General features: G+C 36.0%; 1 protein-coding gene across 8 annotated transcripts in view; it reads right to left on the reverse strand.

The window, feature by feature from the left end:
* TMEM117 (transmembrane protein 117) overlaps nt 1-16,033 on the reverse strand; it is a 442,837-nt gene that overhangs the window by 80,007 nt on the left and 346,797 nt on the right. The gene's annotated exons all lie outside the window — the stretch shown is intronic.

The following is a 16,033-nucleotide window of genomic DNA, read 5'->3' on the forward strand; positions in this document are numbered from 1 at the left end:
GGCAGATGATGAATGGGTAAGGAAGTCTTTAGATTTCATTACTAGCCTACAAAAGAGAGGGACAGTTAGACTGTCCCTTCATCATCCTTACAGCCTGACGAGCTCCACAGAGGCGCCATCTCTACATGCCAACTGTGTAGCCCTGTCTCCTCATAGGACTCAAATCATAGATGGCTTGTGGTCTAGCGACCTGTCTAGGTAACACCATGTTTGATCCCCCATTCCTCGTTATAAGATACTAGGGCCCTGAGATTTTTCTCATACATTTTTGTGGCCCCCATAAAGTCTTACATAATTATATGCAGATGGAGTTCAAAGAATGTTTGTTGAAATTTGTAACAATGATCAAGTAAGCTTTTTTATAAAAATAAAAAAAACATAAATTAGTCTTTAATATTGGTATTCAAAGTAAATTTGAAATGCAGGCAGTGAAACTGCCAGAAAATTGTCCATAATGTAGTCAAGCTTCTGTTTTCAGAGTTACAGTCATATCTAGATATTATTTTGAATTGTAAAAGGGAAAATTAAAAAGAACAAATATTTTGAAAATAATCTTAGTGTAAAGGAATAAATAAAAGAAAAGAAAAGAAAAATGGAAGAAAAAATGCGGAGGTGGAAGAATGCCTTAAAAGAACACACACCCGTTTTGGCAACAAACAAACTGTTTTTGCCCTTTAATGTCTTATAATAATTGATACTCAAAAAAGAATCATATGACTCATACTAGAATTCTCTTTACAACTGAATAAAATACACATTCCTAAACTAAAATTTTGGGTTTTCTTTTCACAACTTTTTATTTGGAGCAAGTTATGCTTTGATAAAATAAATATAATCAAACTTCTCTTTAGATTTTTCCCCATGAATTGAAAAGATGCATTACTTTTTAATTTTGGAAAATAAAAATTTCTTAAAAATGTACTTATTTTATTAATATTTCAGGCTCTCAAAAGAATTTGACCCATGATCTCCAAAATATAAAGTAAACACTGTCTTTGCTACTGTTTAGAACATCTTTGGGCATCTCCAGAAATTCAAATGGATTAAATAAGCATGGGAGAAGTCCTAAATAATTATTAAAATAAAATAGACAGGATCTGCAAATATAATACAGTCAAACGTAAGAATAACGGAATTTTCAACAAATTTTTCTCCAGGTTGAGTCCAGTTGTTTTTGTCTTTTTGAGTTTGAGAAACTTTCAGCCAATTTGAATGAAATTGTCACTTTTTTTTTTTTGTCAACAAGAAATGTAACAAATTCCATGAAGAACAAGTAAATATTGACTATTCTTTGAAGCTCCTTTTGGTAATCAGGGTATTTCATCATCACGCTTGGCTTTTCAGAAGTGTGTTTCACAAGGATGCTATGAATATATGCACTCCTTCAGGGAGCGCACTGTTTGTACCGATCGGTAGATGGTTAGGATCCCAGTTCTCTCACACTCCCCCTTCCTGACCTCCCCAACCTCCTTCACAAAGCCCTCCACTTGCCTGTTATCCAGCACTGCAGGGGGAAGTCTTGGTGAAACATCCTCCCTTTAACTCTATGGTCAGTATCCGTTCTATTGGTCCAAGCCTCTGGCTGCCAGGTTAGTATTTTTAGTATCACCCTGGCACTGTCCCCAAGAGATACCTGAAACCTCCTTTTTGTGAGGACAGTTGATTACATAGGAATTCATACTCTAATGTTCCTTCCTTGGTCTAAATATATAAACTGATACAGTAAAATTAAAGGCTAATTCAGAGGTACATTTTTAGGTACAAAGTTTGGGATTTGGAGTGTTTGCTGAGCAATCGCAAACCTCATCTATTACAAGATTTTTAAAAGAGTTACTCTTATTCATGCTAGTAATCTTATTGTGAATAGGTATTAAAATTAATCATTAAAACTCTTTGGTAATTAGAATTTATCATAACACTTCTGTATAAGAGCTTCCTGAGACCAAATCTGCATTAACTTATGTCTTAGATATTTGCTTTAATTTGACAAATTTCATCTATCCAATATATAATCATACTCTTCTAAGAGCTTTCCATAGGTGTTTCTCTGGCTTTATTGAGTACTTCTCTTTTGACAGAGTATTGCCACGGATCTCAAGAAAAAGTTACTGGTAATATTTTATTACTCTGAAGGGAAATTAAAGGAGGTATTCTGCTTGATATTTAATATTTAATTCTACAAAAAGAATAAAAATGGCAACCATTAAATATGCATGCATACAGCTCAGAGAAAAAGCCCTAAAAATAAAGTCAAAAGAGTGGAAAAAAGAAAAGGAAAGGGGGGACTGAAATACATTAACTGGTCATTCCACCTCCAAAATTACATTCAGGGCCCTATCCAGAGATTGATGCAGAAGGAAATGTGTTGCCTGTGGTTTGTTTTTCTGAGCCTCTTCTTATAAAATTGATAGACCTTACCATGCTATGATAATTTGGTTAAAATATCAGTTTAAAAGAGCCATGACTCAGCTAGATTATCTAAAAATAGTCACTTTTATGCAAAACTTCTACGAAGGAAGCAGCAATAATAACAAATTTCTGTTACTGTCATACGCACTTGTGTCAGGGACTGGCATAAGGGCTTTACACAACTAACTCATGTAACCGTTACTACAACCCCATTATCACCACCTCCAATTTACCAGTGCAGAAACGGAGTCACAGAAAGCTGGACCTGAGTTACGGACTTTATTAAAGTTATATAAAATATAAGCCATGAGATGATTCAAACCCAGGCTGACTCCCGGCAATCTGTTTCATAACCATCATGCACATCACCTCTCCTAGGAAGCAACTTGATTTTAATCTCTTGTTACCATGTCTGCAGCTAAGATTTCACTTATTTTCCATTTGTATTATAAGTATAATGTTGGAAAATTATCATCCAGGAGTACTTCACGTTGAAAAGTAAACCTGACAGAGACTGGCATGAACTGACAAGGAACGGTAAAAAGGAGTATTTTTAGGGAGATGAAAATAGAAACTCATGGATACAAGCCATCAACATAACATCCTTGGGGTTTAGCTCAACCAGTATGGTTGAAAAGATGTTTACTCTCGATCATGATTCTTGGGAGTTCCAGCTCCTCTTTTTAAGTAGCATCCAATTAAAGAATTATCTGGATTATTTCCTTTTAAGCTGCAGCCAGCACCAGCAGGACATCCTGGCTCATCAATTCCACTGTCTCTGCATTCTGGCCACCCGTCAAATGGAAAGAACTCATACATAATTATCAGCTTGAGTGGTTAGTCTCACTTTCATGTTTTCAAATTTCCAGTTTGTTTGTTCTTCCCCAGTTGTTGCTAATTCCTCTTAGATTAATAGGAATCAGAACGTGAGATCCAGAAGGGTTAACAGAGCTTTCCTAATTCATTGCTTTTCAATCTCTGGGCTGGGCTCCTGGGAACCAGATTTGCTAAGGAAGTGCGAATGTCTATGTGCACTACGGGCTGTCGGCAAAGTGAAACAATAAAATGCTTCCAGAGAGGTCAGGGAACTCGCTCGTGTCACACAGACTGCCTGTGACAGAACTACTGTGAGAACTGACTCTGGGGAAGGGCTCACCTTATTGTAAACCACTTTCTCTCTTCAGCTGAAAATCTGAGGAGATGCTAAAAAATTTAGTATCATCTGGCTCTCATCTGGAAACATACTCATTTATACTCTATTCAAATATCTATTATACATGCTGATTGAAAACAGAAGAGTGCCTGTAAGTGAATTAGGATAAGCCCCCAGTTGTGGTTTAATCATAGTCTTAACCATTCTTTCACCCTAATTTCTGGATTTTAAAAAAATACTGAACTTGTATTTTAAGTAACTAAATGAGTTAATTTTGCTTTTCTTTTTCCATTCATAATCACTTTAAGATAGATTTATTGTGCAATCAAATAGCCCAAAAGCAAGGGTTAAATCAAGAGAGAGAAGGTTTGGCATTAGGCTTGGATTATCCACAGAGGGCTACCTTAGTGTTGATTATTGTACAATTTCATTTTAATTAAACCAGGTAGCAGAAATGTACAGAACCTCCTAATAGATTCTAAGTTGAGCCAAACAAAACTGCCAAAATTTGATCATGTTTTATTCTACTAAAAGTAGCAATTTCAGGTGATTCAATATAATAAATATGCTTTTATGTGCTTTAATATATTAGCTATTATTCATGTTCTAAAATGTTTATAATCTTGGATTCCCATCATGAATATCACATTCCTTTCTGATCATGCTGCCTAACTATTATGATGGCTAGAGGGAGTAAAAATCACTTTTATTTCTTTTTATAATACTTGGGTTAAAATGTTGGAACTCAGTCAAAACAAGTCAGATCATGTTTCACAATTTCTCCTAGCAAAATAAAAATCTGTGAATCTTAGAGAAATGAAAGGTTTAGGGTTATCACTACAAACAAAAAAAAATGAATGCATCGATTAAGATAGCCAATTTAACTTTACAATTTAGTTACGTATAGTCTCATATTTCAAAGTACTAAATAAATGAGATGAAATGTGACATGGCAATAGAATTTAAAATGATTTAACATCATAATTTCTAACAATCTTGTTTAGAAGGAAACTACAACAAGCAGGTATAAACAGAAGAATGCACTTCTTCACTTTTCGTTGCAAAACTGAGAGCCAGTTCAAACACCCAGCTCCACTCTGAACACTAACTACAGGACACAGAAGTCACAGATGGCCAGGAGAGAATGCTGACACTGTCCATTTCTCTTGTTTTAATTATCGGTGTTGCCATTGCAACTCTGTGAGAAGAACAATCACCACTTGGGTCCTCAAGCCAGTTCAGCCTGAAATTCGAGAGTTTACTCAGAACCGTAGTCTAGCTGATGAAGCGAAGGTTGCTCCTTAGAAGTCTGTAAGGAAGAGATTTTAGTGTCCTTCCAGTCTTCTGCTCTTGGGATCAGGAAGCACCCAGGGAACACAAAGGTAATCTCTGCTAAATGACCTAGCTTCTCCACGTGGCTTTCCTTAAGTAAATGCCACGGCCAGTTCTTGGTCAACCTGGACACACTTGTTAAGATAGGATCCCTGAGAAGATGCAGTCGTTAACTTACCTTCTTTGTGGCTCCAGTGGGATCTGGAGTCTGTAAAGGGAATTATTAGACTCTAACGTTGTCTGTTAAACTGCACATTTATGTGTTATTTGCCTTTCTATCTTTCTATTACTCCATGAAGAGAAGTGCCCTGAACACAGCAGGAGCTCAGGAAGCACTGAACAGATTGAAGTGAAGAAACAACCTGGTAACTCTTGCTCCTGAAAGGCCATGAAAAAGGTGGCTGAAAGAGACACCTCTGGGTTAGGGCATTTGGCACATCATTTGGTAGATTGCAATTTATGTGGATAGTGTCCTGGTGTCTTAATCTATGTAAGCAATGCTCCTTGGAGTTCTGCAATGTCCAACCGTTGCAGCTTTATGTGGAGCCCTGAGCATCGGCAATCTTTATACAAGAGGTGGCAAACGAAATGACCACATTTTTTTTTAGTGGCTTGAATTCCTCTACTGGCGTTTGAGTGATGTTGGTTTACTCAGAGGGACTTCGAATGAGCTTATGGATACAAAGCATAGTTAGTCTTGGCTAGGAGAAATCATTTTAGTTTCTTTGTGTTTCATAGCTTTAGATGTGGAGTAAAGCATATGTTTTAGGAAAAAACACTCAGTAGATGGCAAAGTCCTTAGGACTGAGGCTGTGTCATTCATTACTGATTACCAACAACCAGTGCATTATTGATTCTTAAAAAAATAGTATGAACAAATACATCTCTTTAATCTGGTGTAGGAAATGCCTTACCCTTCACTGAGCTCAGCTACTTCTGCAATTGACAGTACTTCCTCCAGGGTTTACAGAGCAAAGAAAGAACCCCGTGCAATGATGCAAAATTAGGTTGCAGGGGCTTAAGGGGCATCTTAATCCTCTGTGTCTCTTAGCAAACTCACCAGTCTAATTTTTCTTCCTAGTGGATTACCTTATACATACTAAATATTTCACAAATTCAATATGAGATGTACTCTACTAATTGTTACCCCACCTATAAAATATTACAAGTTCAGTAATGAAAGTGGTAATAAACATAAGGCTATACATAAATGCCCATTAACTACAGACAACGCCAGCAAGAAGTATACCCATTATGGTTTATTTAATGCAAATAAAATAACACTATGATACTGTAATACTCCAAACACACTTCTGATTTTTAAAAATGCAAAGTAAAAATGTTTAGTACAACATACCAAATTTGCATTTTTTCCTATTGCTAAATTTGCTTTTTTTTAAAAAAAAAATAAGGAAAACTATAGGATCTTGTAGGGATGAGCAGGATGGAAGTATGCTCTATTTAATTTTTAAAAAATAGGATGAATTTGTATACTGAATTAAAAATAAAGGTTCAGGTAAAATTTTATGACTTTGTTGAAGCCAAGATGTTTACACAAGTCAAACCAAGGCCAAACTTATATTTTCAGCATCATTTCAAATATCTCTTGAAGAGGGTGTATCCTCAGGAGACTGGCCTTTGGGGAGGATGCTTTCAGAACTCTCCACAAGTACCGTTGGAAGAAAGAATCTTTTCAGTGACACTGGGCACGTGATAGAATGGCTAGGAAAGTAGATATTGTGAACATAAAATAGTTTTCTTTTATGAAAGAAGACTATAAAGTAGACCACAGGAAGAGAAAAAAATTCCCTAAAGTCATACAGAAATTACTCAAGGAAATAAAGGGAGATCAAAAAATTAGTATTAGGATTCATAAGGGACACACTTGATTCTTGAATTATAATGAAAAAGATTTTGTAAAATACCTAAAGCTCTATTATTGTAGACATATATTTATTTTCTTTTGGGAACCTGTAAAGAATCTTTGATTTTTTTTATACATAGTTCAGGACAAACTGGAAAAAAAAATGACCTCACCCAAAAATAGGGAAAGAGCATGTCGACACTAGTGATCAGAGAACCGATTTCTAAGTTTGATTTAATTAAGAGTAGATTGTTGGTATTTCAAAGGCAGATCATCAGCTTTGTTTGGTCAACCCAGTGGAGAATTTTGAGGCCATGTAAAAGTGTAATTTCATCAAGAATTTAGAAAGCTCCTTGCTAGCAAATGCTATTTCAGATAATGTACAAGAATGAAAAGCAGTATTGCTTTTTGAACGAGAAAGTTATGTTGTAACGCATGCAAGGACACAGAGAATTCGAGAAACGTTCGCTGAGCAACTCTGCCAAAGGCACAGAGCTAAACTGGAGGGACACAGAAATGATCTCTAGCCTTAAGGAACTTGTCACCAGTTGAAGGATGGCACCACAATCAAAACAATCAAACCCAGAGTTAAGCAAATGCTACAGAAGTTTCCAGTAATACCTGATTTATTTTTATTCAGGTATGAAAGGTAGCTAGGAGGTTTAGTGAAATTAGACCTAGAATATGAATAGATTGCAATGGTGGAATGTATATTGCAGGCAAAGGACAAAACTGAAAGAAAATATAAAAATGTTAGTGAGTGGTAGGGAAGAGTGGCACGTGTTTCCAAAGTTTCTAGACTGTGTGACTAAAAAGGTTGCAAAGCCATTAACTGAAGTGAGAAACACAAAAGAAAGCAGAAATGAAAAGTCCTGTTTTGGACACACTGCTAAGTTTACAGGGCTGGCAGGACATCTTACAGGAATGAACAACAGTCAGCTGGAGGTAGGAATCTGGGCCAAGGCAAGATCAGGCCCTGAATTTTGATTCACTCAAATACAAGTAATTGTTAAAGGCATGAAGATGAATCAGATTTTTCAGGTAAAAAATAAAAATAAAAAAAAAAGAATAGAGAAAAATCAAGGCCAGAGTCTTGAAGATCACTTCTGTTTATGGCATATCCAGAGAGAGCAGGAGGGCGACAAGGCCAAAGATATATGACATGATACGTGAAGAAATCCTAAATAAAACAACATTATAGAAGCCACAGAGAAAAAATAATTTCAAGAATGAATTTGTAGCCAAAACTCCCAAATACTACATAGCAGTTTTATGGGCTAAAGATTGAAGATGGACCACTGCTGAGGATACCTCTTTCTTTAACACAAGACTCCCTTGAAAACTACAAAACTGGATGCAAACATAGTTTTGCATATTTTCTCTGTAAACTCTGATAGGGGCCTAATTTGTGTTCTGCTCCCAGGATGTCTACTAGCAAAGAGGAAGAGAAAATTGCAGAAATTATTTGGGTAATCAATTTAAAACCATTAGGCTGCAATTAGCCAAGTAACTGACAATTTTATTAGAGTTTGCCCAAATATCTCAGGCAAAATCATTGTTTTATAGGATGGCTTGAGTCCTGGAGGGAAGTGAAGGCCCAGATTGAGAGACAGTAGAAAGTAGACAATTACAGTAATGCACGGTGACATGGTTATAAATATACAGAGGATAAATACAAAATAGATTTGAGAGTAAAATTAATAGAACTTAGGCTAAATTTGTTCGATGCTTATGGAAATAGGGAAGTTGGGAAGAAAGCTGGTTTGGTTTGAGAACAGACTATGAAGTGGATATTCAGAATGCTCCAGAAACCTACATTTACCCTCATAGACCCCTGGGCCCTGGGAGCAGATGAAATTCTGAGATGAGCCCCAGTGATCCTGTCCCTTGTATAAATAATCTCCTCCCCTGGAGTCTGGGCAGGACCTATGGATATTGTGATTTTCAGGTAGACATCATTCCTGTGACTATGTTATGTTACACGTCAAAAGGGATTTCCACAGACTTAGTTAAGATTACTACTCAACTGGCCTTGGGTTAATCAAATGGGAGGTTCTCTTGGTGGGCCTGACCTAATCACATGAGCCCTTTAAAAGCAGAGAGTTTTCTCTGGCTGATATCAGTAGAGGCAGTTGGGGAGATGTGAAAAGTGTGGGAGAGAGGTTCTCTGTTATGACAGAGAGGGTCATGGGACAAGACTAGGAGCGGCCTTCTACGAGCCCTGGCAGACAGCAAGGAAATGGGGATGTCAGTTCCGAAACTACAAGGAACTGAAGTCTGCCAACAACAAAAAGGAGCTTGGAAAAGGACCCTGTGCTCCAGATGAGAATGCAGCCAGCTGACAAGCTGACTTAAGCCTGAGCAGAGAATCCAGCCTCATCTTGCCAGACTTCTGACCTATAGACTATAAGACAGTGAGTATTTTTTTTTTAAAGGCACTAAGTTTGGGATTTATTATGTGGCAATAGAAAACTAATACAGCGTTAGAAATTTAGGATTCTTGGGATCCTAAAATTATTGCTTATTGGAAATATTTCCAAGCCAGATATAGAAAAGAAATGCTTAGCTCTTGAGATCAGAGATGATTAAGATCAATTAAAGTTGTTATCTATCCAAACTGGGAAATAAACCCAGGCTTCCATGGGACATCTATTCACAGGAAAATGCTCCCTGAATTAGAGAACCAAAATTAGCCTTAAAAGAAAATTTGGTCCAGCTACTTGTCTCCAAGTGTGTAAATAATTGTACAGGGAAGGCTCTGTCTGTATCTTTGTTTAGAATTTAACAAGAAAGAATGATGCTTTCAAGGTGCATCGAAGCATATTAAAATGCCACCCAATACCTAAATGCAATTTCTCTTAGTTAAATTTAACTACCCTTGCTCTAGAAGATTATTAGTCAGGATCTACTCCAAGAGAAAAATTCTCCCTGTATTTAAAAAGAAAACCTCGTCAAAGGAAAGAGCACTGGCTTCCAGTCATGGCTTACAGTAATTATTTATGTGTATTTGGAAAAATCAGTTATCCTCTCACGCTTAATTTCTCATCTCTGAAATGGTGATGATGATGATGATGAAGCAGTATTAGGTGATAACGGTGATGTCACTTTATAACGTATTAGGTATAATTATATTAGTGCACCCATATACTCATTTAATTCTCAAAGCAATCCTACAAGGTAAATATTATTAATCATCTCATTTTGCATAAGGAAGATTAGACTTTGAGAGATTGAGTAACCTGACCAAGATCACAAAGCTATTAAATATGGAGCTTAGATTAAAATCATGTGCCTCTGACTCCGATGCCAAGCTCTTAGCCACTATGCTATTCTGACTTAACCTACTTATGATGTTGTGAGGATTGAATAATGGATGCGAGGCAACTGAAAATTTTAAATATTGTTTTTATATTTAAAAGGCAATAATCCAATCATCCTTTAGTCCTCTTTCAGCAAATTATTCAAAGGTATGCAAGGATAAAGCTACTACAAGTGATCTCACTCTCAAGCAGTTGGGGAAAGTTTCTTTTGAATTACAAGACTTCAGTGTATTTTTTTTTTCTAATTAGAGGTGATATATTTAATGCACAAGCCCGTACTTCTCACAGGTAATAATGTGCTTTGCTTGGTAGCATTGAGGTAAAAGGACCACCCACTCTGGAGCTGCCTGTGTACTTGTACAGGCACAGAAATATCTGATTTGGCCCAATGGGGATCTGGAAAGTATCATCCATTAACTTGGTGAAATTAGGTGATTTTCAAAAACCATCATCACATTATAATTAATTGAGGTGCTACGAGTCTCTGTTAGGCAATTTTCAAAAGAAGGTTTGTTTGTTTCTTTTTTTTTTTTTGAAATAAATGGAATTTGGACGAACTAAACTCACCCAGTCCAAAGCTGTACACTTCACTTAATCCACTGGCCCCATTCTTTACAGCTACAGTTGAGGAACTTACCTAATACCATCCATTTCCTCATCTAAGAACAAAGGCTGCTGGGGCCATTTTGCCTTCCTTTCCAGTTGAGGGATTTTAGAAAGTCAAAGACTGGTTCATCCCCCTTTTCCTCATTTTCACTGCAAGATGTTTATGTCCTTTTCTGGTGCATGGATCTTTGGACCCTGGTGATGCCACATGAATTTAACTGCATGTTTGGTAACAAGATGTTGGGACTGCAGGAGTCGAATAAGCATTGTTACAGCAAACTGGATGGGAACCTTCAAAAGAAATGTCAAAATCTTTCCTCTTCCTACACTGTGATAATAGTTCAAACTGTTCGTTATGGGATACGGGGGGCTAAAATGTTGGTACTGCCTGGTGGGGTCTTGTTCTTCCTGCATTATTCCCCTTCCAGACTGCAGAATGGCCACTATCACGAAGCGAGCTGTGTATAGGGGTGAGCCATCACAGAGTTAAAGCTTAACTACAGAACAAAACTATGTAAAGAGAGGAAAAAATAACGTGAAAAGAAAAACAAAGAAAATCAGTTTTTAAGAATCTCTTCCTCCGAGTACTTAAATGTATGACTTTTGGTCCTGAAAGAGGTTTCTGAACATGTCTTTTCCAACAGCCTTAATCCATGCTTTGCTTTTCCAATAAGCTGTGACTAGATCCCTATGTCTGCTTGTGCCAAATCTCAAATTCTTAAATGTTTATACTTGTTTGAGAAGCATATCATTTTCACCTTTTCTAACAATAGCCTTTTTTTTTTGTACTAATAGCCTTTTGTTTAATAGCCTTTTGTGCAGTAATGGTCCTGCAGCAAATATTAAACCTCCCATTAGCTGAAAATTAAGAAACTAAAGTTTTTAGGCAATTTACTGGATAGTCAAAGATAAAGATCTTTTACATCAAGATGATACACTGAGTTCTTTTGTCAACCACTCCAAATCCCGTTAATGTCTTAATGATGATCTATAAAAGGAAAGTCCATAATAGCAAGGAGAACATGAGTGAGAAAGAGATTTTGATGAATTTCCAGAAGAAGATAATTGGATTTGGACATATGTGACACAGACTGAAGGAGCCAGGAGCACAGACACACACACAAAGGCTCAGCGGAGAGGCATTCGTTCCAGGGACCTTCTAGGGAGGCTCAAAGGAAGGAGCTGGCATGTATGAAAAGCAGGAAGGGAGATGCACTGCTGGTACCACACTCTTTATTCTCTTCTCTTACTATCCATACTTAGGGCAGCTATTTGAGTATGGAAACATTGGTGCCGGTTACACGATCTTCTCTTAATGTCAGATTTAATGTCTTTGCCTTAATTGCATGATCGGTCATATTATTTGACTTTTCAGGAAATCAAAATTTAAAATATAACTTGTAATTTAAAAACCATTAGTAGGTTTACAAATGTTGGACTGAATCAATAGACAAAACATGGAAGGCAATTATAGTTCCAATGACAAATGTGTAATTCACCTCAACAATGTGAAAAATATATGGCTAATAGAAGTTTGGAAGGTGTGGAAGGGCAAAAAGGTACAGAGAAATGTGAAGCCATTATTTAAAGGCAAGAAACAGAAGAGACTATTCTAAGAAGAAACTATTCCAAAACTAAGAAAGTAAGTAAGAAACTGCACAGAGTGGGCTGGAGGGGCATTAGAAGGAAGTATAAAAGAGCAAATTTCCTATTTTTGATAGTTTGCTGTTATTAGTCACTGTTTAAAGTTGACAAATTCAAAAATAGAGTAATGTAATTATTTGGGATTAGAAAAATCAGAAAAACTACACACAGGAAGAATTTTAAGTGGTAACTCTGGGGAGTGGGACCAGAGGTGGTAATGGTTTGTTTTTTATTTTATGTCTTTTCATGCTACTTGATTTTTTGTTTCAACCATAATGCATGTACTACTTACAGAGTAACAAAAAACATCACATAACAAACCCCAAAGCCATCCTGCTTTAAAGGTCAGACATTAATAGAGACAGAAGGAAACTTGTCTTAGGTATCAGATCTCTACAAAATTAATATTATTACATAATATAGGAGAAAGTCTCCCAATTTGTTTAATAAATCCAACCAAGATAGTAACACAAAGAAAACTATGGGTCAGTCTTAATATGAAATGGTGCTCATACTAATTAAAGTTCAAGGAAATTAAAATTTAAACTACAACAAATACCTCCACACACTTCCTAGTTTGACAAAAGTGCTGTCTGATAACACCAAATATTGATGAGGACGTGGAGCAGTGTGACGTTGCAATGCACAGTAGAAAATTTTTAGCATTATTGATCATAATAACAAACAAAAAGATAGCTGGAAATAACTTATTCAATGGATACATAAATTGCCTTATATTAATGCAGAGAAATATTTATGGTGATGAAAATGAATAACTCAGGTACACCAAACGACAGAGGAAACTCACAAATGTGGTGTTGAATGAAAAAAATCAAGGCGTAAAAGAATATATATATTCACATAAAATTTAGAAATGGGTTTTCTATAATATATTACTTAGGGCTGCATGAATAGTTGGTAAAACTATAAAGAAAATCAAGTAAATTATTATTATAAAACATAAATTCTGGTCACTTTAATCTATTTTCCTAACAGAGTAAAGAACTGTGATCTAAGGGCTTGAGGGTCCCTATATTTGTTGATGTTTTGAACTAACTAGTGGGTACTTGATAACTATATTGAAACAGCATACACACACACACACACACACACACACACACATATATAAAGATATATAAAAATATTCCATGTTCATGGATAGGAAGACTCAATATTGTTAAGATGTCAGTTTTCTCCAAATTGATCTCTAGATTCAACACAATCCTAGTCAAAATTACAGCAAATACTTTGAGGATATCAACAAACTAATTCTAAAGTTTATATGGAAAGACAAAAGACCCAGAATATCCAACAAGATATTGAAGAAAACTAAAATCAGATAACTGACATTATCTGAATTCAAGTCTTTCTATAAATTTATAGTAATCAAGATAGTGTGGTGTTGATCAAAAAATAGACAAACAGATTAATGTAACAGAATAGAGAGCCCAGAAACACATCCACACAAACATAGTCAATTGATTTTTGACAAAGAAGCAAAGACAATCTAATGGATGGTCTTTCCAAAATGATGTCAGCACAAATTGACATTCACATACCAAAAAAAAAAAACAAAAACAAAAACAACAAAAAAACCCAAAAAACCCTAAATAGCCTTATACTTTTCTCAAAAAATAACTCAAAATGGACCATAGACCTAAATATAAAAAACAAAACTATAAAACTTCTAGAAGGTAATATAGAAAAAAAATCTAGGTGACTTTGGGTTTGGCAATGAGTCTTCAGATGCAACACCAAAGGCACAGTCTATGAAAGAAAGAATTGATAAGTTGCAATTTATAAAAATTAAAAACTTCTACTTTGTAAAAACCAATTAAGTTGGTATTAACCCAAACTAGATTGTTTTAAGTTAAAATATTAATTGGAATTGCCAGGAAAACCAATATAAAAATGAATTTTAAAATATACAGTAAAGGAAACAAGGGAATTTAAGTGGTACACTGGAAAATACATACATAACATAAAAGATGGGAGTCATGGAAGAATACAAGGACAAAAAAGGCATAAGACATGTAGAAAACAGTTAGCAGACTACTAGACATAAATTCTGCCATATCTGAGTACATTAAACGTAAACAGATTAAACACTCAGAAGGCAGAGGTTGACAGAATGAATTTTTAAAAAAATACATAGCTTCTATAAGAGAAACATTTTAGATTCCAAGACACAAACAGTTTGAAAGTACAAGTATGGAAAAAGATACATCATGCAAACTGTAACCAGAAGAGAGCTGGAGTGCTTACGCTAATATCAGACAAACAGATTTCAGAACAACTTGTTCCCAGAGGTACAGTAGATTGCACAATGAGAAAAGGGCAACCTGTCAAGAAGACAGAACAATTATAAACACATATGAACCTAAAAACAGAGCCCCAAAATACAACAAATAAAACTAAGAGAATTAAAAGGAGAAAAAGATAATTTAACAACGGTAGTTGGAAGTTTCAATATCTCACTTTCAATAAAGGACTGAATATCAGCAAAGAAATAGAAGACTTGAACAAAACTATAAACTGGGAAACCAAACTGGCTGACACCTTGATATTGCACTTGAGTCTCCAGAGCTGTGAGAAAGTAAATGTCTGTCGTTGGGGAAAAAAAAAATAAAAGCAAACTGTACACTAACTGGACCTAAAAGACACGCATAGAATATTACACTTAACAAAAGCAGAATATGCATTTTCAAGTGCACTTGAAACATTCTGCAGGATAGACCATAGGTTGGGCCATAAAACAAGCCTCAATAAATTTAAAGGGGTTGAAATGATACAAAGTGTGTTCTCTGATCACATTGGAATTATATTAGATAATAATGATAATAAAAGGAAATTTGGGGAAATCACAAATATTTAGAAATTAAACAACACACTCCTAAAGAGCCAACCAAGCAAGGAATACATTGCAAGGGAAAATAGAAAGTATTTTTAAATGAATGAAACAAAAACACAACAAATAAAAACATATGGGATGCACTGTTTAGAGAGGAAGTTAGAGCTATAAATGTCTATATTAAAAAAGAAGATCTCAGATAATTCACTTAACTTTACGCGTTAATAAGTCAGAAAAAGAAGAGCAAGCTAAAACCACAGCACAGAATGAAGGAAATGCTGAGATAGGCCATCGTGTGCATGCAGCCTTCTGACTTCTCCAAATCCCTACACAGCTGCTTAAGAATGGGCCTTGGGCCTGGAAGAGTTTGTTACTAAAAGATAAAGAGATCTCTCTTGTGCTCAAGCTGGACCAATCATCCTGTGTGGGAAGGTCTTTCTCTGTTTCAGATTCAGTGCGTATTCATTCCTTCGTTCTGCTTAAGCATCTCCATCCCACAGCACCTGGCCACCCCACTGCTATTTCTGTCCCTGGAAGGGAGGGTCCTTTGTTATGGAGCACAAGAAGGGTGCATGTAGTCAAACTGCCCTGCATTAGCTGCTAGGGGAGCCCAGCTGGCAGTAAGGAAATGAATAGGAGACTGACACTTACTTCTGAAGCTGATCTTGCTGTCTCTTCTCTGTGTGAGTGAAGCATGATTCCAGCCAGTGCTTGGCTGCTCCATGTTTCCCTTGGCTACTCTGATACCAAGAAGCAGTGGACAGAAGTGCTCAGACTTCTACTCCTGGTAGTAAGTAACAAGTACCATTTGCTCAACAGAAATAATAAAGATTGGTGCAGAAAATATATGAATA

This window comes from Vicugna pacos, chromosome 12 (assembly GCF_048564905.1).
Source record: "Vicugna pacos chromosome 12, VicPac4, whole genome shotgun sequence".
Classification (NCBI taxonomy): Eukaryota; Metazoa; Chordata; class Mammalia; order Artiodactyla; family Camelidae; genus Vicugna; species Vicugna pacos.